The sequence below is a fragment of the Diabrotica virgifera genome, chromosome 4 (genome assembly GCF_917563875.1).
Source record: "Diabrotica virgifera virgifera chromosome 4, PGI_DIABVI_V3a".
NCBI classification, from domain to species: Eukaryota; Metazoa; Arthropoda; class Insecta; order Coleoptera; family Chrysomelidae; genus Diabrotica; species Diabrotica virgifera.
Window position 1 is genome coordinate 32864153 of NC_065446.1, and position 25224 is coordinate 32889376.

General features: G+C 33.7%; 1 protein-coding gene across 1 annotated transcript in view; it reads left to right on the forward strand.

Annotated features, from left to right (window-relative positions):
• The first annotated feature begins 201 nt into the window (after window positions 1–201).
• Window positions 202–25224, forward strand: part of LOC126883484 (sodium bicarbonate cotransporter 3) — a 362811-nt gene continuing 337788 nt past the window's right edge. The window contains exon 1 of the mRNA XM_050649071.1: window positions 202–541. The gene's annotated coding sequence lies outside the window, so the exon portion shown is untranslated. The remainder of the gene's footprint in view (window positions 542–25224) is intronic.

A 25224-nucleotide genomic window follows, 5' to 3' on the forward strand; every position in this document is an offset into this window, starting at 1 on the left:
GGTTAGTCGGACTTCCGGGTTATCGGGGTTCCACTGTACATCTCAATATTATTTTGCTTTAGATTATTTACATTTTAAACATGGTATTTAACTGTGATTTCTGTGAGTTAAGGACATTTTGAAAATTGACATCATTTTATCAGTATTTGTGACCTTAGGTATTTACCTGAGAGATTCCGGTATCATTTAGAGTTAGTTTGACTTTCGTTCTCCAGCTGAAAATGCTCCAGCTTAGTTCCTAGTAGCTTCTTTTAGACAAATTTTAGCAAACGTTTTTCTCTCTGTCTTACTAAACTGTTTATACTATTTTCATAATTATGTCTGTTAAAAAGATCGTTAAGTCGGTATTCAAATATATTCATAGACTGAAGAAAAATAAAACCGATGCAATAAGATATGTTAAAATATAGTTCTGTTGATATTGTTAACAAAAATTAGGAAAGGTTGCGTTGTTTAGGAAACTGTTATTTGAAGTTGTTTTGTTGACTTTAGTGCGAGCGTTATGAAAATGTGTGACAACTCTTTTTTGAAAGTCTAACAGGTATGTTGATATTATTTATTTTGAATGAAAACTTTTCTTGAGAAAATTTGAAACTAAGTAGATGGGTTTTCTATTTTGAATTGACAAAAAATCAAGATATGCTACAATCCACAGATTATCTAGGTAAATAAAAATGCACAATCTTTATCAAAATAAAACCAGGTTCACATCAAAGTTTTAGATGAGACCATAACACTGTAAAATTAGCATTTTTTATGTGTATATTGTTTTTAATAATACATAATAAAATTAAAATTATTGTTTTAGTTTAAAAATAAATATAAAAATACTAAACTAACATTAAAATCATAACTTAAATGTACTACTCTAACAGATTTTACAAATATAAAATAAAAATTTGAGGTTTTTGGGCCTTGAGCACTCCTAGGGCGGTGTCTCAGCAAATATTTCCCCTACGACCTTCATCAACCTATTTGTAGGTAGTAACACATTTTTTTATTTGATCTTTCGTATTTTTAGTAGATTTTGTTGTATATAGTTACAGACCGGCAAATATACACTACAAACTGTTTAGAAATATGCAAATTAAACAGTCAAAATATGTCCTAAAAGTATACGATTATACACCGATTAGAATTTTATTTTTATTTATTCTAAATTTGGTAATTCGTGATCGTGAATTTTATATATCACTTTGCCTTATTATTCGCTTCAAAGGATGATGGATAATGTTGTAGAAACATGTAACAAATACGACCTAAAACGTAAGAAGACAAAAATAATGGTCGTTAGTAAGAACATCAACATAAACGCCCAAATCACAATAAACAATACACCGTAGAAAGAGTTTAGAAAATATACTATTTGGGTCTTATGTTGAGGGTCTCATATTAACACATTCTTTAAAAAGAGAGAAACTCAACTTATCTTATTACCTACAAAAGTGGACAACATCAATCCCAAATAAACTACTTCATGATAAGGAAAGAAGACATACGTGAATGCAAGGACTGCAAGGTAACAGTTAGTGAGACAGTAAGCCAACATCAGCTGCTTGTTCTGGACATCGAAGTAAAAAACGAAACTAAACAAAAATATCGCAGAGGTCCACAAAAAAATCAAGTGGTGGATGCTAAAAGATGAGAAAGAAGGTCTATTCAGGGAAAGAATAGTAGAAAAAATATGTAGGAACACGAAAGGAAGCCCTAACACAATTTGGAGAAAAATGGCCAACATTATTAGAGAGACGGCTATTGAAATACTTGGGAAAACGTCAGGAAAGAAGTTTGAGAATAAAAAGACTTGGTGGTGGTCAAATGAACTACAAGGAAAAATAAAAAAATAAAAGAGAAGGGAAAATTATATAAAAAGTGGCAAGAAACCAGATCGGACATAGATCTTCAAAACTATATGGTCGCCAAAAAGGAAGCGAAAGTAGCAGTAGCAAAAGCTAAAGCTGAAGCGTATTCAAACCTATACGATCAACTTGATACCAGGGAAAGCGAAGCAAAGATATATAAAATAGCGAAACAGATTAGATGTATCCGAGATGAAAATAATAAAATACTTATTCACGAAAAGGATGTCAAAAAGAGATGGAGAAAGTATTTTGACAGTTTATTAAATGAAGAATTTGACAGACAGCCTGTGGAGTTAACGGAGACAGTAACAGCAATGGTTACCAGAATTACAAACGAGGAAGTGACTCAAGCGCTTCAAAAAATAAAGAAAGGAAAAGCAGTCGGACCAGATGATATTCCTGGGGAAGTATGGAGAGCATTGGGAGATACAGGAATAAGTTGGCTAGCAGGTCTATTTAATAGAATTATGGAAGTTGGACAAATGCCAGACGAATGGAGAAGCAGTATATTAGCAGCTGTCTACAAAAACAAGGGAGACATACAACAATGTACAAACTACAGGGCTATAAAACTACTTAGCCACACCATGAAAATATGGGAGAGTAATTGATAGACTGATAAGTGAAGAGACCGAAATATCCGATAATCAATTTGGCTTTATGCAGGGCAGATCAACAACAGATGCAATTTTCATTGTAAGGGAACTGATGGAAAAATATAGGAATAAAGAGACCAACGCTCATATGGTATTCATTGATCTTGAGAAAGCATATGATAGAGTTCCTCGAGAGATTCTGTGGTGGGCATTCAATAAGAAAGGAGTCCCTGGCGAATATGTAAAGATTGTGAGAGATATGTATGAAGGAGTAACGACTAGTGTTAGGACAGGTGTGGGAGAGACTGATAAATTTCAGGTGAAAGTAGGATTGCACCAAGACTCAGTGCTTAGTCCTTATTTATTCTCATTAGCTTTGGACCAGATAACAGCGAAACTACAGGGTAGCATTCCATGGTGCCATATCACTTTTGTTTTTTGAAGTATTCTCTAACTAATCAACAATTTTCATGAAAATCGATGAAGGTTCAAAGAAATCGTGGGTGAAAACATTCAGTGACTACACTTTCAGAAATATAGAAGAATAAGGTTTTCGTGATTTTCGACTTGTTAATTTTCGGATTTTTGGTTGCTATAAGGTTTGAAAAATAAAAAAAAAATGTAATTCATGCACATGAATATAAAAAAAATCTTAATTTTTCTTAATTAAACGAGATTACTTGCGCCATAATGCGGAAATCTGCATTTTTTACAATTTAAAAAGTAGGGGTGTATTACACCCCTAAAATGCAAAAGCGCAAGTTGATGCTATATATCTTTTATTGCTTGAGGTATCCTCTAACTACTTACCGATTTTCATGAAAATCGATGAAGGTTCAACAAAATAGGAAGTGAAAACTTACAGTGACTGCACTTTCAGAAATCTAAAAAATAATTTTTAAAAAAGGGGTGTATTTCATTCTAAAATGCAAAAAGCGCAAGTTGGCACTATGTCACCTTTGTTCCTTGAGGTATCCTTTAACCACTCACCAATTTTTATGAAAATCGATGGAGGTTCAACGAAATCTGAGGTAATAACTCATATCCACCTTCATTGACTCCACTATTGTTGTATGTTCACTTTGCAATTTCTATTAATTGTTGCAATATATCGATTTTGTTTTTTTTCTTTACTTTATTAACTTATATTTTGTATATTTATATTTTTTTATATTGACGATTTATCAAATTTCAGAAAGTTGTATTTGTTATTGTTGTTATTTATTTATTTTTTCTGACTTTATATTAAGCTTTGTCCATAAAATTTGTATAATAATCATTGACAATAAAGCATATTTCTATTCTATTCTATTCTATGAATAACCTGCCTATTAATCTTTATGCCATACTCAGTATCTCTTAAGGCTCTTTAAAAATTGCATTAGATTAAATATTGAGTCGTAAGAGAGACAAAACGCAACCTTGTCTTATACCTTTCTGTGTTGCGAAGATAATTACAAAATTTTATCGATTCAATTTGATTTAAGTAGATATTGAATCATAAGTAATTCTGCTCTGTCTCTGCCTATGACGCAAAGTCGACTAGTCCATATCATTGTCTTCTTCCCAAATACCTGGGTAATAAAACAAGGAACTCCACATTTTTAAATTTACTCAAATCCTTGTATTTTTGTGTCCCTAAACGATTTATATTGAATAATACAAAAAGCGTTCTACCTCAACATTTATGAGATATAAAAAGTTGTGCATCAAATGTACGTGATTATAAAACACGTAACGGCAACCGCATGCTTAATTCTTAAGCAAATCTGCAACGTTCCTTGAAGGGTTTCAAATCTGCCCTCGACCTTTACCGCCATGAACATTCATCGCCTATTTAAATACGATTTATCGCAAATATTTAACCGAAGAAAGTTACAGTCGTGAAATATTTTATTAGCCATTAGCCGAGTAAATGAACGTGAAATAAGGCGATATCATTTAATTTTCCGGTTCACTACCGAATTGCATGAAAACTTGGATTTAGGTTCTTCTTACCCTCTACTCCATTATTGGACTTGAGCCCAGGGTTGCATTTACCTAAGGGGTGAAAATCACCCTTTCTAGGTATTTAAAAAAACATACGTTGAAAATAAGTGAAATGAATAAACTGACTAATTTTTCAGCAACTTTTGTTCTATAAATTTCTTTCACTAGGTCCATACTTTTTTAGTTATTTGCGAGTGAAAATGCTCATTTAAAGAAAAAATGAGTTTTTAGACGGTTTTTCGCAAATAACTCAAAAAGTAAGATTAATTTTGAAAGGGTTGTAGTTGAAAGGGCTTGAACGTTGGTGTCACTAATCATGAGTGTGGGCAGTAATCTTTTTGTAACAATATAGGTTCCAGTACGCAATGTTCTGGAGGGTCTGGGCAGTGTTCATAAGGGGGGTCCGCCCCCGGGAAAACTTTTTAAATTTAGCCTCAATAAGGGCGTTTTAAAGTTATTTGGAAGCAAGGAAAAGATTCAGGAATTTGTCTATAATTTTGTTGTTTTTTTTTATTTTTTACACCGGTACGCGCTGGTACGCCGTACCGGCGCGTACCGTCACAATAACAGCACTGAGTGTGCGTATACAAACCTTGAATAGTCATAGTTTACTCAATTTTTGTCTTACAGAAAAACAAAAAAATTTGAAATATTCCAAAATGCAAAACCTATGTTTTTACTCTTCACGATTTTTCGTGTCATTTAAATTTCTTGTTTCAAATCATATAAAAGATACATAAGTAAAGTAGTTAACTGTAAAACGGTAACGAGTAGTTTTATTTGAGATGCTAATTAGGGGGGGATGGATGGGATGTATTATAGGGGTAGAACTGTTCCATCGGAACGGCCACATAGAGCGTCATGGACGGGAGATGGTTCTTGATAACTGGTCCCCATAAGACATCCAACTCTCATTTATGGCTCCTCGTGCCACATCCCGGGCAACTGCATTGGCCTGCAGGCTAAACTAAGTGAGGGTAACCAGATATGGTGAAATCTACCGAATGATTGCCGGTATAAGCAATCCCACCACTTACTGGCCAACGGCTTCGGGCGGATGAGCTAGTATGTGGAAGGGCACTCTTTTGTCCTGAGATCGAGAAATCGGTCTCGAAGGCGGATGGACCAAGGATGGTCAACGGTGGAAGGATGCAGAAGGCAACGGGGAACCGCTGCATTAAAGGCTCATAGAGTACCCCTAGTTAAGTCATTACGGTGTACACCAAAAATAGTGGAAACTCTACTGATCATGGGAATCGGATACCAAGATCCGGCAGAGAGAGAAAAGCACAAGACTACAAGGCTCACTCGGTCGTAAACCTGCAAAATCCTTGTACAAAAATGCAGAAACCAACAACTTTAAGAGTTGCAACGTGGAATGTGAGAAGTTTGTTCTCTGCAGGAAAACTGGATAATGTTGAACAAGAAATGAATAGACTAAATAGAATTAAAAGGAGGAATCCGCCAAGGAGACTCGCTCAGCCCATTGTTATTCAATATGGTGATGAATCAAATAATTCACGAAGTAAGAGAACGACATGGATACCACATGGGAGCGCATAAAATCACGATACTATGTTATGCCGATGATGCAGTACTAATTGCTGATAACGAGGATGACCTACAAAGGCAGCTCTACACTTTCAATATCACAGCAAATAAACTTAATATGAGAATATTAGTAGAAAAAACTAAATCTAAGAGCCGCGTAGATGCAAGTTAGAAATAGACGGCAAAATTGTAGAACAAGTAATGAAATTCAATTACCTAGGAGTAGAGATCACTAGTGACAGGAATATAAGACAACAGTAAGACCTATCCTAACATATGCAGCGGAGACAAGGACCGATACAAGAAAGACGAAACAACAAATCAACAATATCGAAATGAAAGTATTAAGATCAATAGCGGGCATATCATTAAGAGACAAAGCAACAGAATTATACGAGAACGATGTAAAATTCAAAATATTAACAGGTGGATAAAAACAAGAAAGAAAAACTGGAACGAACATGTGAACCGAATGGAACCAGATAGATAAGCGAACATCTGTAAAAACAACAAGCCGTATAGCAGAAGACCCGTTGGAAGGCCGCCGAAAAGGTGGAAAGACAATGTACAGTCAACAACAACTGAAACAAAATAAGAGGCAGACAAACAGGAGTACTCCTAGTCGCGCGAAGAAGAAGAAGAGTGTAATTCGCTGATATTTATTTCATGAATAAAACTGTCTTTTTAATTCATTTTAACTAATATTTTATTAATATCTTCACCTGAATATTTGCTAAACCTATTTCTTGGTGTTCTCTGAGACAAGTTGTAAAACATTAATTGTTATTAATGTCACTGAATGTTTTTTTGCGGAGTAACGAAGGACATCTGACGTAATGCTTGACGACCGGATATTATCAGTAGTAATTGCACAAGAGCTTTAAAATTATCGAATTTTTCCCGAGTGACACTTTGACAGTTTTAATTTCATGATCCGAAGGGGAGTGAAATTATGTCAAAGTGTCACGAGGTCAAAAATTCGATAATAATTTTAGAGATCGAGTCCAATTTGTTCCAATTATTTCATGAATAAAACTGTTCAAAACCAAAATTTTATTGTAATTTATTTATGTAAGTACAAATTAGTACAATTAAACACACAGTTGTTATAAATATTTGACGGTTGAAAGTCATCACTTTTATAATTTTTATAACATTAATTGTCATTAATGTCACTGAATGTATTTTTTCGTAGCAACGAAGGGCATCTGACGTAATATAGTTGACGACGGGATATTATCAAAAAATATCGGGTATAATATCACAAATGAGTGAGAATAAATTGAAAATAATGCGACAGTTTTTCGAAAATGTATTGTCTGGCAATAGACACGAGACCCCCAGGGCTCGAGTGGCTATTGCCCAATGACAACAAATTTGAATAAAAATGAAGCATTATTTTCTTATTTATTCTTACTGTCGTGTGATATTGGTAAGATTATTTTTTAATACGTATATTATGGATATTTTTTTTAAATGTGACAGTTGTCAAAACTAGGAAACTGGTTGCCATTAAACAGAAACGATCTACTTAAAAAAATTATATCGGTAATTTTCTACAGTAGATAATTCTCAGTATAATTTTAATCTGATTGGACAGAATTTAACACGTGATCAAATATCTTACTACTTATACGATTGGAAGTTAATATCATCAAAAAATAATCTGTTTAATTTTTATTTCTGTAGCTTTCTATTGGTCAGAATCTCCTATGAATGAAATAATCAAAAATTACTTATCGCTGTAATTTTTATTTCTGTAGCTTTCTATTGGTCAAAATCTCCTATGAATGAAAAAATAGTCTATTAAGTATGGTAAATAATAAGCATGTGATTTAACGGTCGTAGAAAAAGCTTTTTAAACATTTTAAGAAAATTGCTGAAAGATTTTTAAACATTTTAAGAAAAATGCTTTATTTTTTGCGTATTTCACGTTCAAATATTCGATTTGCAATTTAACAAATAAGAACCTACAATTTATGAGCTACAATAATTTTGCTTCTACTAGGTCTACAGACTACGTATATACACCAATTTTTTTTCGATAAAATGCTTACTTTTTGAGTTATTTACGACAAACCGTTTAAAAACGTGTTTATTTTTGTTAAAACATGAACATTTTCACTCGAAAACTTTTTATTTAGTCAAAAAACTCTATAGAATAAAAGTTGCTGAGAATTAGTTAGTTTATTCATTATAATATTATAGTAGTCTTCTGTTTTATACCGCTCACGTGGCTCTGGGAGTATTATAGTAGGGTAGTCTGCTATATCTAGGGCCTACGGTGTACAAGAAAGGTAACAGGGCTAGTGCTACGCTTCAACCGCCTATTATTACCCCTGGTTTTACTCAAGGTTCTCATTTTATTCAGGCTGAGTCGACCTATGGCCTATAGACATTTTTAAAAATGTCTAGTTGTTCTTACCGGCGGTGGGATTTGAACTCCGGCCTACCAGCAGTCGAGCCAAGCATACTACCGCCTAAGCTACGCCGGTCCAGTAGTTTATTCATTTCCAGACTTATTTTAAACCTAGGTTTTTTCACCCCCAAGAAGCGGTGGCTTTCACTCCCCAAGTAAAAGCAACTCTGGGATCAAGTCCAAAAGTAGAGAGTAAGTGCTGTTTCACATTATAAGAATTTTGAACGTGCGAGGGTTTTCTCGTGCGATAGTTTTGACGCACCTATCCTTTTCACACTATAAGAATTGAGTCGCACGAAGATATTTTGCTGTGTTGTTTGGTATATTATTTTTATTTACACTTTGTGGCTAAGGTAGGTACATGATACGATGTCGGATATGTATCATTACGATGTATCATTACAAATGGGTATTTTTTGTCAATACTCTTGTCCTAATGTACTGTAATGCGTATTTAATTCATTTGCAATTTCTATTTTGTCAGTTATTATTTCTTTTGTTTTTAATTAAAAGCCTTAATTTGTTTTTATAATCGTTTTTCTACTAAGTTATTTGTAGGATCTTGGATTAGTTCATCTAATTAGCTCATACAATCTATGTAATAAACTATTTTAAATGGGAAATAAGCCACAATTGAACTAAAAAAATGATTTTATTAACGTTTCGACATCCGATTTGGGCGTCGAAACGTTAATAAAATTATTATTTTTTAGTTCAATTGCGGCTTATTTCCCATTTAGACTAGTTTATTATAAAAATTTCACAAGCAAACAGCTTCAGAACAGCATTATGATCTGTGTTTTTCGTGTACAGAATTTAAAAGACCCTCTGCCATCCATTCATTTTTAAATGTTGTTCCCCTCGTTTTAAATGTTGTTTTTAGATAATTTCACACAAAACGTGACCGCCGCCCTACTGCAGTTGTCACCGAGTTGTTTACCCTATAAAACTAAATTTAATTTCGTAGAATAAAAGGTATATTTTATATGGAGCGAAATTAAATTATAGCGTTGTGGTTACTTTATCGTCGAAGAGAGAGAAATAAGAGGAACCGAATTCATTGGGTCCATCCTATTAACACAAAAGATACGATTTATATATTTTTATATTCACACATATTGATGGAATACCCTCTATACTCAACGTTAATTGCAACTGTGTAAAATAAAGTTTATTATAATATTCTTAGCAGTACTTAGCAGTTGTTATCAGTGACATATAATTAATTTTGCTGTACATATAAAATGTGTTTTTTCCTTTATCACCTAATTCGTCAAATTAATTAATTCAAATTAATTCGTGCACTGTTAAGTGCACGGCATACAGCATTCCAAGCATTTCTCGTCAAGTTTCTATCTTTATATTATATTTCTATTGTTTTGTCCCACTGAACAGGTCTCGCTTCAATTAATGTTATTAATATTTCACTATCAATCTGAGACATCATAATATAAAATATATGCACCTACTTTAAACAGCCACAAAGTCTAAATGAAAATAATGTATTAAACAACCAAAGAAACTACCTTCGTGCGACTGAACGACAGTATCATATGAAAGGATGCATTAAGAGCAAGGACACACCAGGCGGCGCGCGTCGAATCGACGTCGAGGCAGCGTAAAACACATGGCGCGGTATAACAGCGGCAGCTATGCTACGATTTAAAGTATTTGTATTTCGTTGTTGCCAAATTTAGTCGCGTGTTGGCTGCTGTACGATACGATGTCTGAAAGTTATGACGATTTGTCTTTTGTAATAAATACAAGTTTATTTTATCTTAGATTAAAGAAAAAAAGAAACGCAGATATTGGATACATCCCATCATAAAGGAACGAAATTATAAGGGATTTTTTACACATTATATTAACGAAATTATTATAATAAAGGCCCAGAGATGTTTTTTAATTTTACAAGAATGTCTAAAAAATCTTTTCAGGAGTTGTTAGTGAGTATTAAAGAGCCGTGTTTAAGAAATAACACCGTTATGAGGGAAAGCATATCACCTAAGAAAAACTATTTATAACGCTGTCCATTCTATGGTACGCCACTGAGCAAATACAGGTGTTAAATTGATGCCCCTCTATTATACCCCATCTATTGGGAAATAGTGATGTTTCACAAATTAATATTAACAAAAAAATTATTCAAATTAAAGCCAAAGTACGTATCGAGAAAGACGAAAACCAGAATATACAAAACCGTAATAAGAGCAACAGTCACCTACGGATGTGAGACATGGGTGCTAAATAAAACAGAAGAAAAAATGATATAGAGTTGAGAACGGAACGTACTAAGAGCTATTTTCAGGCTAAAGAATACAGATACAGAAGACGGCTGGCATAGAAGCACCAATCAAGAATTAAGGATGCTTTACAAGGAACCAAGTGTAACAAGATACACAAAGTCATAAAGAATCAGGTGCGCTGGTCATGTCGAGAGGATGGATAAGGAAAGAATGCCAAAGATGGTACTGCACAGAAGACCAGTTGGGACTAGGAGACGAGGTAGACCAAGAAAAAGACGGCAAGAAAGTTTCAGGAAAGTATAGTATCGATGGAAATTACACACTGGAAAGAGGAGGTGAAAAATAGGATACAGTGGAGAACCATAGTTCAGCAATTTTTACATAGACATCAAATAAAATTATATATAAATTATTAGCATAAACTGTATTATCTAAAATTGTAAATACAAGGCCTGTAGAGCATAATAAATAAAATAATAAATAAGGCCTGTTTTTTTATTATTCTGTTTGAATATTCATCAATACGCATATCCCAAATAGCTAGTCTCATCTGAATTTTATTAATTAATTTTTCTACATCTGTATTTCCCATCACAAAAACACGATCTGACAACACTCACTACAGAATTCGCTAGAAAACAGCTCAAACGTCTGTGATATACCACGATACACGCATTTATGATATGCCGTCGAAGTCGTAAAACCGATTGGCGGTGGATGGGTTCCAGGATATGTCGACGGAAAGTCGCTGCATCGAAAATTTTAAGAGCGTCTGGTGTGTGTTACTGCATCAAAGTATAGTAAGGGATGCGTAGATTTCGACATCTCAGCGGGGGTTCAGTCGACGTACGCCGCCCCGTCTGTGTTGCCTCTAAGTCCCCTATGCTACTGGGTGCGTAAAGACGGCACGGCTGCCATCTGTTGTTGTAAGTGTAAGCGAGGGGCGGCATAAACACGGCGACTTCACCGAACGTTCCAACCACCGTCTAGTGCAGCGGTTCTCAACCTTTTTTACTCAGCGACGCACTAAAACGTACTCCTTAAAGATTCGCGACACCCTTATATGTACAAATTTTTGCTAGTGGTAGGTAAGTACAGATGAATATATTAACTCTTTATACTTTATTGCACTTATTGATTGGTATAACGTGGTATATACCTAATAGTTAAAAAAATGGTTGAATGCATGATGGGTATATTATAACAAGTAAAAAAATATAAATAAAAATATCGTATTCGTAAATCTCGCGACACACCTGATAGGTTCTTCCGGCACACTAGTGTGTCGTGATACGGTGGTTGAGAACCGCTGGTCTAGTGAGTAAGAAAGAATGCGCCATCATTACATGCGCCACCATTGGAATGTCGTCGTGTGTTCTAACCCTCACACGTTTAAATTCTTATAATAATCCGGTCAACTTAGACATCAAAATAGTTGGCAAATAACAAAAATTGCCGGAGAGCCAAATTTTGGCGGAGAGCTAGAGTTTACCATAACAAATAAAGTTTTAAAAGTCCTCATCGATCCCATGTGTGCAACAAAAGTTATTCGGGGTCAAAGGTCAAAATTTGAGATTTTTTGTATTTTTTTCGAAAACGGTAAGTTGTATAAAAAAAAAAAACATCAAACCAAAGTTGTAGATCTTAACATTCTCTATAAAAATAGTCCTTACAATTTTTTCCTTAAGAGTTACCATTCCTGAGATATCGCGATTTTAAAAGTTACTTTATACATTATATTATGCACATAATATAAGCCACGTATATACATAATGTGGTACCTAAGACAAGTATAAATACCTATTTATGTGTCAATATAATATATTAAACTATTCTGAAAACATTTCTGCAAAAGATAATCAGTCCCAAACTGAATTTCCTCTATCCACGTGGCTTTGAAAAACATTTGGCTATGCCATTGTTTAAAAAAGAACAGATTGTCTATTGTTAACAATGGCTACAGTATTATTGTCGGTAGGTCTTGTTCATATTATCTGTTTCTTTTAGTGCTAAATATTGAAGTGAGATGTCCTTATAATTGAGACAGCAATTAAAAAATTTAAGGCAAAAAACACAACAATTGTAGTTGGTGAAGATGTTGATTTGTTAGTACTGCATACTGCAAGGACTCCAGTAGATAAAGTTATTTATTTTCTGAAACTTGGAACGGCTCAACAGCGAACAGAGTTATATTCAGAGGTATATTTGATGAAGTAAATTCTATTCTATTCTATTCTATTCTATTCTTCGAAAAATGTATCGGCTTATCCCAAATGCCAAAAGTACATTTTATTTTTACATGCGATAACCGGCTGCGACACTACGTCAGCAATGTTCAGAAGGGGCAAAACGTCAGTACTTAAATTATTCGAAAAAAAAAAAAAAAGATTTGACTGACTGCTGTAAAGTTTTTACAGAACTTGATTCCACACCGCAAACAATAATTACGGAAGGAATTCGCTTTCTTCTTGCGGTTTATAGAGCTCCAAAAAAATTAGTTGTCTTGATAAATACCGATACTTAACTTTTGTAAAAAATACGCGAAACAAGAAACAAGCACAACTTTTATGTCTTCCTCCAACATCAGCATCTGTTTTTCAACATTTGTATCGAGTATATTATCAAGTTCAAACATGGCTAGGCAATGAACTGAATCCAGAAGACTGAGGTTGGAAATTAATAGATAATACTCTGGAACCGATTAAAACCTTACTCCCACCTGCTCCAGAAAAACTCCTTAACACTATTTTTTGCGATTGCAAAAAAGGTTGTAGTGCCAAATGTGGATGTAAAAAAGTCGGATTGCTGTGTTCTCTAGCGTGTACCAACTGTCAAGGTCAGTCTTGCTTAAATGTCCAGTTTAGTACAACAGAGGAAGACTCCTGTGATTTTAATGAATAGACCAATGATTCAGTCACATTTGAACAATTTTTGAACATTCAGCAAGAGGAAGAGGAAGAAGATGAAATCTAAGAAGGCTTGACTGTTGAAGTAGACTTTCAAGAATATGAGTCTGATTAAAATATCTAAAGAAATCTAAACAATAGTTAACCTTATAATCAATAGCAATATCAATAATCGATATCAATAATAAGGTAATATGACTGGTACTTGACCGGTATTGTTTCTTTAAATTATCCTAAAATTGTCAAAACAGTTAGTGGAGTAGGACTACAGGGGAAACCACGGTAAAAAAAAAACGCTCCGAGTAAACTCACAGGTGGTGTGGAAACGTGTGCATATCATGTGTAATGTGACTTTTATAATCGCGATATCTCAGGAATGGCCACTCTTAGGAAAAATTGTAGGAACTATTTTTGTAGAGAATTTTAAGATCTACAACTTTGGTTTATGGTTCTTTTTTGATAAAACTTACCGTTTTCGAAAAAAATCCAAAAAATCTCAAATTTTGACCTTTGACCCCGAATAACTTTTGTTGCACACATGGGATCGATGGGGACTTTTAAAACTTTATTTGTTATGGTATACCCTAGCTCTCCACCAAAATTTGGTTCTCCGGCAATTTGTGTTATTTCAAATGTCTATATAGACCGGGTTATAATGTGAAACAGCACAGAGGAACGCAAATCCAAATTTTCACTAGTAATACCACTAGAGGTCAAATTATTTCCGGAAATTTTTTTGAGATCATGACAGACGAGGGAAATTTTCTAAAAATATTCATGATCAAAAAAAAATTCCGGATATTAATTTGACTTCGCGTGGTATTCGGTAAGAAAATTCCACACCAAATTTGCATTTGAAAATCGAAAGCTGCATGAACAGATTAATAGCGCGCCATAGCTTTGTCAGCAATTATTTAGGCTTTCAAATTCGTAATTTCTACTCATTGTAGTTGCATGGGAATACCATTTCAAGATAGAAATAAGTATATTCTTCAATTTTACATAAGTTTTGAGTAACTACAAGTGATAGAAAATGAATCAAAAACTAAATTATGTAAACAAATAAAAACCAGTCTGTCAAAAATGTTCTGTTATTGTAAACGTCAAAAAATTTCCACTATAATTCGCTGTTGGGTACCCCACGAGCAAAAAATTTCCGATAAAATACCTCCGTTGCCATGGTGATCTGTCAAAATATCGTATTTTGATTGGTTCAAAATTACAGGTGTGGAATTTTCAAGCAAATCCGTCGTGACGAGGCAAATAATTACACTCAAACGGTCATTTACTGGGCTATATGTAAAAAAACGTGTGCGATATTGCGATAGGTCAAGAGTGAAAATTAAAATTCATATCCATAATAAAAACTCAGACTGGCTTGTCCTTGTTCCCAAACGACAATATCATGTCAATATTATGTACTTAAGCATAACATTATACTCTTAACGGTATCAGTATTCAGGCGGAAAGTTTGACATATTTTATTTTCTTTGGCAAGGTCAATGCAAAGTTAAAACAAGGCAACTGAAAAAATATTACGAATTTATAAACTAATTGGAATTATACCAAATACTATTTTTATACCATTTTATTAAAAAAGAAATAGTGTAAAAGATATACAACACCACCAAATGAGAGATCATATTATAGGGTGTCCTAAAAATAGCAGGACGGTGAAATGTGAACCCTCATTTTTTAACCCCTGTTGAGCTGCTCCCCCCCCCCACTTGTAAAAATTAAAAAACAAATAGCGCTGATTTATGAGCTTTCATATTTCGCAAATTAAAAATTTTTAGTTCGTTACACTGAGCAGGAATTTAATATTTTAGTGGGCGGCCGAGTCAGCCCCCACCACTACTTAAAAATGGAGACACTGAATCGATTTTTGCGGCAGAATTACGAGCTATTTATGAGCTCTTAAAATGATATAGTTTCGATTTTTGAGCTCATCCCCTTCATCTCCAAATAACCATTTAATTGATTTTACTTAAGAAAAACATGCTAAAGAAAATTTAAATATATCGTATCGATGACATAATTCCTATAGCTTATATATTCTAAGAATAAACTCCTAAATCATGCGCATTTCGATTATTGAGCTACAGCCCCTTCGCAAGCCCTTGAGCTACAAGAAAACCCGGTTTAAGAGAGAAATGTACTTAAAATAAATTAAATTAATTATTTGGCGACTACATATCGTTTAATAATTTATGAGCTTCCAAAATACGCGTCATTAGGTAATTAAATTGCAATTTCTTTTGCATAGTGCAGTCACTGAAGGTAAAAATCAGCTATTATTTTCAATTTCGGTGATCCTTCATCGATTTTCACGAAGATTGGTGAGTGGTTAGAGGATACCCCAAGAAACAAAGGTAACATGGCACCTTGCGCCTTTACCCTGAAAATTTTTTTACTAAGCAACAACATTTTTGTTTAATTTAATAATATTTTGTATTTTGAGGATGACGTCCGATTTAGACGTCGAAACGTTAATAAAATCATTTTTTTATTTAAATTGTGGCTTAGTTCCCATTTAGAATAGTTAATTACAAAAATGCAACAAGGAAATAACTTCAGAACAAATTAATTATTATTGTGAAAGCTTTAGGTCTTCCTTTTATTTTAATTTTGGACGGTAATACTATTTCACTTATAACTAAAAAAATATATATTAATTTATAGTCTCTTAACTTTTTCATACTGTTTTAAAATGTTGTTACTCATTAAAACAACTAAATAATTGTACACACTGCATAGTTAATTTAAAAATAAACACTAAACAAATAAAAAATAAGAAATCTCTTTACTAATCAATATTAAAATTAAAGTGTAAACACAACGCGATTAAACAAATTCCAACACTCTGACACCCTATTTTTTTAATTTCCGTACAGGTTAGCGTGTACCTAGAAACAGCGTTATATTTGGTATATTCTTCTACTCCTTCTTTAGTTTATTGGCCTCCACCTACTTGGGTATTTGGCCAGCTCGTCGTCGGAGAATAAAGGAAAAATATTTATATTCTAATGATATTTATCGTATGTCGTTGTAATAATATATACCAGTTTGTTGAGATTGGAGTTTGATATAGTTTTTGAAGGAAAGGAAAGAAGGTTTACTATTGAAAATAAAACCATTTTGTAAAAGTACAAATTTTCTATGAATAGTTCAAACGACCAAAAACACTTTTAACGTCACATAACTGTATTTTTTACTGACGTTTATAATGTCTAATTTAAGATTATATATACAATTGGTGTAGAATGTAAACATACAAACCTGTGACGTCACGACGCGTTTTGGGGTGGCTGGTATAAGTTGAATTTTTAGTCGTCTTTAGGGGCCAAACGAAAGACAAACAAAACTTTTTTATCTTTGATACAGGTTCTAAATTATGTTCTGTTGTGATTTAAAACATTTTTTTCGAATTTAAAATTTTATGCAAGTTCCCTATTATTGTATATTCATATAAAATAAATCAAAACTGGATCGATTTAGTAATTATTCAATATTGATAACTATCGATTAAAAATCGAAACCTGCCATCATGCAAAAGTCATCTGTCATCACTGTCATAAAATTTTTATTATGTCTAAAATTTAAAAAGTTTTTAAATTGTAAATTGTAAGTAAGTGTCGAAACCAATATCAAATTATTGGCGATAAAATTTTGTATGCACCACGTCAGTAAAGACTCTTTATCGAACTCGTCTGTTATTCGCCTCGCTCGCTTACTCTGAGCTAGTCTCTAACTATGAGACTCTGCTCATAATATCAGACTCGTTCAATAAAGAGTAACTTTACTGACTTGGTACATAAATAACTATTACTGCCTAAGCTCTCCTTTTATCTCTTTCGTGATATCGTCAGTGATTGTCGCTCCGAGGTATTTGCAACTCTCCAATCTTTCAAAGTTATATGGGTCATGAGTCACATTTTGGCCTAATTTACATATATATCTCGTCTTTTTTGTCCGTTAGTGCACATATATTTTAGTCTGGACTGATTATCGGAGAATACGCCATTTTTGGGAAAAGGTATTTACCAGCAATTTTATTGCTGGAATCGAATCTTATGATCCTATATATTAATAATATAGGTATGCAAAGTCCGCAGATAGTGTGCTGCTTTTTTTATAAACAAAATGGCGCCCGAAAATAGTGTTTTTTTCAATTATTGCTCTATAACTCCTAAGATTTTAACTTTACACCAAAAATACTCAAATAAAAATTCACCGCAATTTAATTCTGCATAGAAACGTGTTTTTTTCGTTTTACTTCGATGAAAACTTTACCCGGAAAAAGCGGGTTTTTCTAACAAAATCTTTAATTTTCAACTAAAGATAAGTAATTGTTAATCAATAACTACATACCTTGGTAATGTAAAAGCACTTTCCGTATAGATTATAATTCCAGAAGCCAATGGAAATTGAACGAACAGTTTAGCAACAATTGAATTGTTAATTAAAAATTTACGTTCGCTATAATAACGACAATAATTATAATGCATAAGAATAACTATGATTTTTTCATAAAAAAACACGACACCTATCTATTGTACTTTACAGAATTGAAATTGGACTATTTAAGCGGCCTCAGGAATATTTTAAAATTATAAAGAATTTTTTGGCTTATAAACAAATAGAATATCCCGGGAAATATTAAACTAAATTGAATTATAAAAACGGTATTCGAAAAACAGCGGCAGGACGTTTCTTTTAAAGGAAAAAACGTTTAATTATATTGAGTATTTCCTGAGATACAACCGCTCAAAATTGACCTGAATTTACGGCAAAGATATAAACAATAGGGTCATAATTTTTAAACCATCACCTTTTTATTTTTGTCCTCTTTCTCCACACCAATTTTCATATCTTTAAAATACTCATAACACATATTATTATAATAAAAACTATCGATAATACGTGTGAAAATTGCCAAAAATAGCAAAATTCCAATCAAAAATTAGTTTGGAGAAAATGTAACCCTTAAAGTTCAAAATCGGTATACGTTAAAAAAATGCATTTTCTCGGCTTCCCATGGAGCAATTTCCTTCATTCTTTTTTTGTTCCCTAATAACTCGAGTAGAGCCATCGAACAAACGCATTATTAAATGTTAAACTTGCTTTTGTTTTGTTATAATAAATTAATTTATTTATTATAACACAAAATTTTAATTTGTTTAAATAAAAATTCTTTAAATAATTATACAGCTTTAAAATGAGAATATTCATGTTTTTAACTTTAAAAGGTACACTTGTAGTAAGTTTATCTAAAAAAAGCCTACAACTGGAAAAAATATGTAGTTTTCTGTTCTTATAAATAAATTAATCTATTATAACAAAACAAAAGCAAGTTTGACATTTAATAATGCGTTATCTCGATGGCTCTACTCGAGTTATTAGGAAACAAAAAAAGAATGAAGGAAATTGCTCCATGGGAAGCCGAGAAAATGCATTTTTTTAACGTATACCGATTTTGAACTTTAAGGGTTACATTTTCTCCAACCTAATTTTTGATTGGAATTTTACTATTTCTGGCAATTTTCACACGTATTATCGATAGTTTTTATCATAATAATATACGTTATGAGTATTTTAAAGATATGAAAATTGGTGTGGAGAAAGAGGACAAAAATAAAAAGGTGATGGTTTGAAAATTATGATCCTATTTTTATTCCAGCAATAAAATTGCTGGTAAATAACTTTTCCTTGTATTTTGCTAATTAGCCCAGAGTATTTGGTTTTCTCTTTATGGCCCTCAGAGCAAATTTTTGGCTCTATCTCTAATTTGTTGAAAATTTCCATTGCATTGGTGACGGTGTTTCTAGTAATCATTTTGGTCCATTTACTGTCAATAGTCCTGTTTCAATACTTCTTAGTACTTTCTCTAGGATTACAAAAAGAGGGAGGTGACAGTGGCCATATTACTTGTATGCGCGCCAATGGAGAATATAAAATTCTTAATTGTATGTCAAAATATGCGCAATAACTAGGTACCTCTCAAAACCTACCAAAAAAAAACACTCATGGAAAAGTGGTCCCGCTCAAATTTAACGAAAGTTCGGTTAATGATAGTTCTCAGTGCGTAGATTAAAAAAAGTCCATGGGATCTAGGTCTAAAAAACTATTATTCTGAAGCTACAGCCCTGTGAAGTTATTAGATTCAGAAGGCTGTACCTGTTTTATATGCATATCTGGATGTACAGGATGTGATGAAATGTAAAACACTGTAAAATATGGAAATTTTTATTTTGACGATATGCTAAACATTGATGTGACGTTTTGTAAGATCGATAAATTGACGATATTTTCGTCTTCGTTTATGTCCCTTAGGAGCTGTGGCAGAAACATTACTAAAAATTAACACTTAATTAAACCTACCCTACTATACACCAAGTCTATTACGAATATAATCGGACAATAAAGGTTAGGGAAAAAGCTTTTCGCACCCAGGAGTCGTTCACTCCCGATTTAGCCATACGGCTCACACTCCCTCTAAGGGAAAAATTGACTCATCCAAGATACCTACAGTATCAAAATGTTTGAGCTCTGGTGTGAGTATTTCCGTGTTATCGAGCCCTAGGTGACTTGGTATGCAGGTGTATCTCCCAAAAATTTTCGTACACATCTGGCCGTTGCGAGTGGTACAGCTTTCTGCATGGTCTTGTAAAGATGTTCATTTAGACCCAGCTTTTTTATGCTTTCGAGGATGGTCTTCGGAATGACTCCAGTAGTAGACATAATAATAGGTATCGTCTGTGTACTTTGCATTCCCCATTGCCTTCGTATTTGAATTTCCAGATCTCTGTACTTGGCGATCTTTTCAGTAAATTTACTACGTAGATTATTGTTGTTAGGTAACGCCACATCAAGTACTGTTGTTTGTCTTGTTAATTTATTAGATAGTACGAGATCTGGTATATTATGTGCCACTGTTTGGTCTGTGAGCACAGTGCGGTCCCAGTATAGCTTTTACTTGCCATCCTCGAGCACACTCTCAGGGACGTATTGATAATATGGGAGATGGTCCGTTTGGAGAAGTCCCAGCTTGATAGCTATCTCTTGTTGAAGGATTTTTCCACTGCGTCATGCCGTTCCTTGTATTTAGTTGCAACAAATGCTTGGCAGCCCCCTGTAAGATGTTGGATGGTTTCTTGGGTTTGACATCCATATCGGCATTTGTCGGTTTGGACCTGAGGGTCTTTGATAATATATTGCAGGTAATTTTTGGTTGGTATAACCTGATCCTCAATGGCCACTAATGAACCCTCCGTTTCAGGGAACATCTTTCCTGATGTCAACCAATAGTTCGACGCTGTATTGTCGACATAGTCTTGGCTGACCTCATTGGGATGTCGCTCCTGCAGAGGGTTACCCATCCAGGTGAGCATTTTTTCGCCTTTGGTGAGGTGGTTTATGCAAATTTCTGGTTCCCTCAGTTTGATCGGTGTTGTGTCATCTACTGCGCAAATAGCGCGATGTATAGATGTCTCAGCTTTCATCTGAAAATAAGTTCTTAAATTAGCAATTTGTTTATCTAATTGCTCACCTATATCCATGAGTCCTCTTCCCCCTAGATTCCGTGGTAATGTTGTTCTTTCTATAGTCGTTCAGGGGTCGTTCAGTTATGAATGTAATTATTATTAATTGCTAAAAAGGGAAACCAAGACAGGACGCCTTTTGAAGTAGCGAACGACCACCAACAAGATGGACAAATGACTTGAAGCGGATATGCCAAGATTGAATGCAGGCGGGTCAGGATATGGATTTGTGGGGTGAATTACGGGAGGCCTACGTTCAGCAGTGTACAAGTATAGGCTGAATGATGATGAAGCAGAGAAACTAACATACAGAAAAGAGAAACTAACATACAGGAAAGTATAAATATTTATTGAAACCATTTGAAAACTTAGCAGCAATATAATGTCGAAAGGTCAAAAGGTCAAAAGGAGACACATTTATTTTGTTTTTATAAGCGTAAAATAATAAAATGCTAACAAACTATAGTCACAATTATTACAACAGTAACAATAAAACTTGTGTTATATTTTTTTAAATATACACAAAAGGGTTGATTCGCTGAATTTGCAATTATAATCTGCTTCAAATAGATACCACATGACTGGTTAATTAATTAAAAACATGTGGGGTCGTTGATACATCAAAGAGATGTGAAACTAGATATACAATATTTACCTCGCCGGTTTCAACTACAGTACAATACTTTTAACGTATGTACCAAAATGAAAACCACAGAATAGGATTCATTGTCTAAAAATAAAACTTGTAAATTAACACTAATTTGAATTTGGAAAAATTACTCATAGTCCATTGAAAGGTTACATTTTTAGGGTTGCAATTCTTAGAGGAGTCAATTTTATTTTTTGAATGTATAGGGGGGTTCAGTAGAAGCTTAAGTTCAAGTTTTTGGGGTCGCCGCCCTTGTCCCCCGGCCGCCATCTTGGATAAAGGAGTGCAAAGGGCTTATCTCCTAAACTAGCAACCATACAGAAAATTTAATTACACATAAAATGTAACAAATTAAATTTTGTACAATTCTGTATTTATTACTTTTATCGTCAAGTGACCAACAAAAAAGTTATAAACAAAAATAAGAGAAAATTTTAAGAAGTTTCCTTTTGGAGGTTATAACTTTTTTTCCGTTCATTTTACAATAAAATAGCATCATAGCGATTTTATAGAGGATTTTTCAACGAACAATTTCCACTATAAAGTTGTTTAATTTTATTTATTTATCTAGGTTTTACAGATTTACAGCGCTCCGAACTTGACCAGATTCTCGAATTCTCATAGGAATACAATAAAAACAAAAGCTTGGGCCTACTTTTATATCGATATATTTATTTATTATGATTTTACCACTCCTATGCTATTATTAAGCTATTTTTGATCTTTTTCCCGGCCACCTATGAGATAGAGTCTGAAGGCGCGTTTTTTTTTTGTGGTATTCCAATAGGCCTAATTCACGGACAACTTCTAGACAGAATAATATTATTTCTTATTATATGTTGAAAAAGATCTATCATAGTTATTATTTTTTCATTTTTTTCGATGGTCCAGGCTGCGAGTCGAGATCTGAATCAGTATATATAATAATATATGCTATGAGTATTTTAAAGATATGAAAATTGGTGTGGAGAAAGAGGATAAAAATAAAAAGGTGATGGTTAAAAAATTATATGATCCTATTGTTTATATCTTTGCCGTAAATGCTGGTCTACTTTGACCGGTTGTATCTCAGGAACCACTCATTAGAATTAAACGTTTTTTATTTTAGAAGAAGCGTCCTGCCGCTTGTTTTCCAATACCATTTTCATAATTTAATTTAATTTAATATTTCCCGAGATATTATGTTTGTTTATAACCCAAAAAATTGTTTATAATTTTAAAATATTCCTGAGGCCGCTTAAATAGTCCAATTTCAATTCTGTAAAGTACATTAGATAGGTACAGTATCTATTTATACAAAAATAATAGTTATTCTTATGTGTCATAATTATTGTGGTTATTATAGTGACCCTAAATTTTTAATTAACAATTCAATTGTTGCTAAAATGTTCATTCAATTTCCATCGGCTTCTGGAATTATAATCTATACGAAAAGAGCTTTTATATTACCAAGTTATTTAATTACTGATGAACAATTACTTATCTAAAATTTTAGTTGAAAATTAAAGATTTTGTTGGAAAAACCCGCATTCTCCAGGGAATATTTTCGTTGAAGTAAATCAGGAAAAACACGTCCCAATGCAGAATTTAATTACAGTGAATTTTTAATTGGGTGTTTTTGGTGTAAAAATAAAATCTTTTGAGTTATAAAGCAATTGAAAAAACACGATTTTCGGGCGCCATTTTGTTTATAAAAAAAAGTAGCACACTATCTGCGGACTTTGCATACCTATATTATTATATACAATCATAAGATTCGATTCCAGCAATAAAGTTGCTGGTAAATAACTTTTCCTAGTATTTTGCTAATTAGCCCAGAGTAATAAAGGACCCCGCAGAAACCTTATAGGATATGGCTCTCTTTCAAATGCTCAGAAACCTTGGGTTCTGGTAGTCCTTGATTTGTAGAACAAAAACCTCAATGGGCGCGTAGCTCCAAAAAAAATCATAGTTTTAAGATATAAGCCGAAGACGAAGACACATTGAGAGAGCTAGGCGTTCAGGACGTAGTGAGATGGACAAGAGCGCGACGACGCATGTGGAGGGACCACGTAGATCGGATGGACCCTGAACGTATGGCGCATTGGGCGAAAACACAGAAGCCCAACACCAAGCGACCCATAGGAAGACCCAAAAAACGATGGTACGAGAGTTGGAGCTCCGGATCGCAGCAAAGACTGTAACAGAAGAAACAGGACATAGTCCTATTACAAGAAGAAGAAGAAAGAAGAAGATATAAGCCTCTGAAGTTATAGGTACAGTGCATCTACAGTATAAGTAATATTACTCTGCATCCCACCAGATTGAAAACAATGGGAACCTTCTCTGGTTACACCTCCGAGGCTTCTACAATTTGCAAGCCATAACAGATGCTGTGACTAAAGAAGATGAGGGAATTTTACAATTTATAATTCACGTACCATCTGCTCAGCGCGGTAAAGTTCCAACGAGAATGGTTCCCTTCGTACTCCAATCAGAGTAAACATGTGAATCAAAAATTAATAACCATTCTCAATTTCGTTGAAACACGAAACTACAGCCGCACCATATCCCAGTTCTCTCGTTGGAACTTTACCGCGCTATGCAGATGGGATGTGAATTATAAATTCAGCAACCGTTATGGCTTGCAAATTGTAGAAGCCTCGGAGGTGTAACCAGAGAAGGTTCCCATTGTTTTCAATCTGGTGGGATGCAGAGTAATATTTTTGGTATTATTTTGTGTGCTATTAGATTGAAAACTTAGTCTTTTGCTAGAAGTTGCCGCTAGGGCATCCCTGCCATTTCGTTCGTTGCAATCCGTAACTGCACGCCGGGGTTTGTCCTGGTTGGGTCAGAGAGAGCAGTATATGTTCCTCCTGATGAGAATTTTAACCAATAGAATCATGATATGGCATTCGCGATAAAGGTGGCACACGCGCAGTGACCAATGGCGCGTCAAACACATGCGCTTTGGCAGTTCTCAATATGTAAACAAACTGACAAACTAGGTACTTAATTTGTTTGCGTTACAAAATTAATAAATTTGAATATATTTCTTTGTTGTGAATGATAATAGAAAAAATCGTGTATACAACTTGCATTTAATTATCATTATGAAGCTCGTACTCTATACGAAACTCGCCGCTAGGCGGCTCGTTTCGTATCCCTCATACTCGCTTCATAATGATTATCATTAAATGCTCGTTGCATAATATACTATTTTTGAGTTATTAAAAATATTTCAGGAAGCTGGATATGTAGAAAATAAAAAGAACAGAAACTGAAAGGCCTGCAGTTAATGAACCTAACTAGCACCATTTTGAATTGTAAGGCATAGAGTTTATGTGTAAAAGTTTGAGTAAACTTTGAACTTCAACATAGCAGTTAATAAAGCTTTAATAATTAAATCCTAAATCCTAAATTATAAAATCTGTACACTCAATAAATTAAATTGATTCTTCACACATATATGCTGCGAACTAGTAC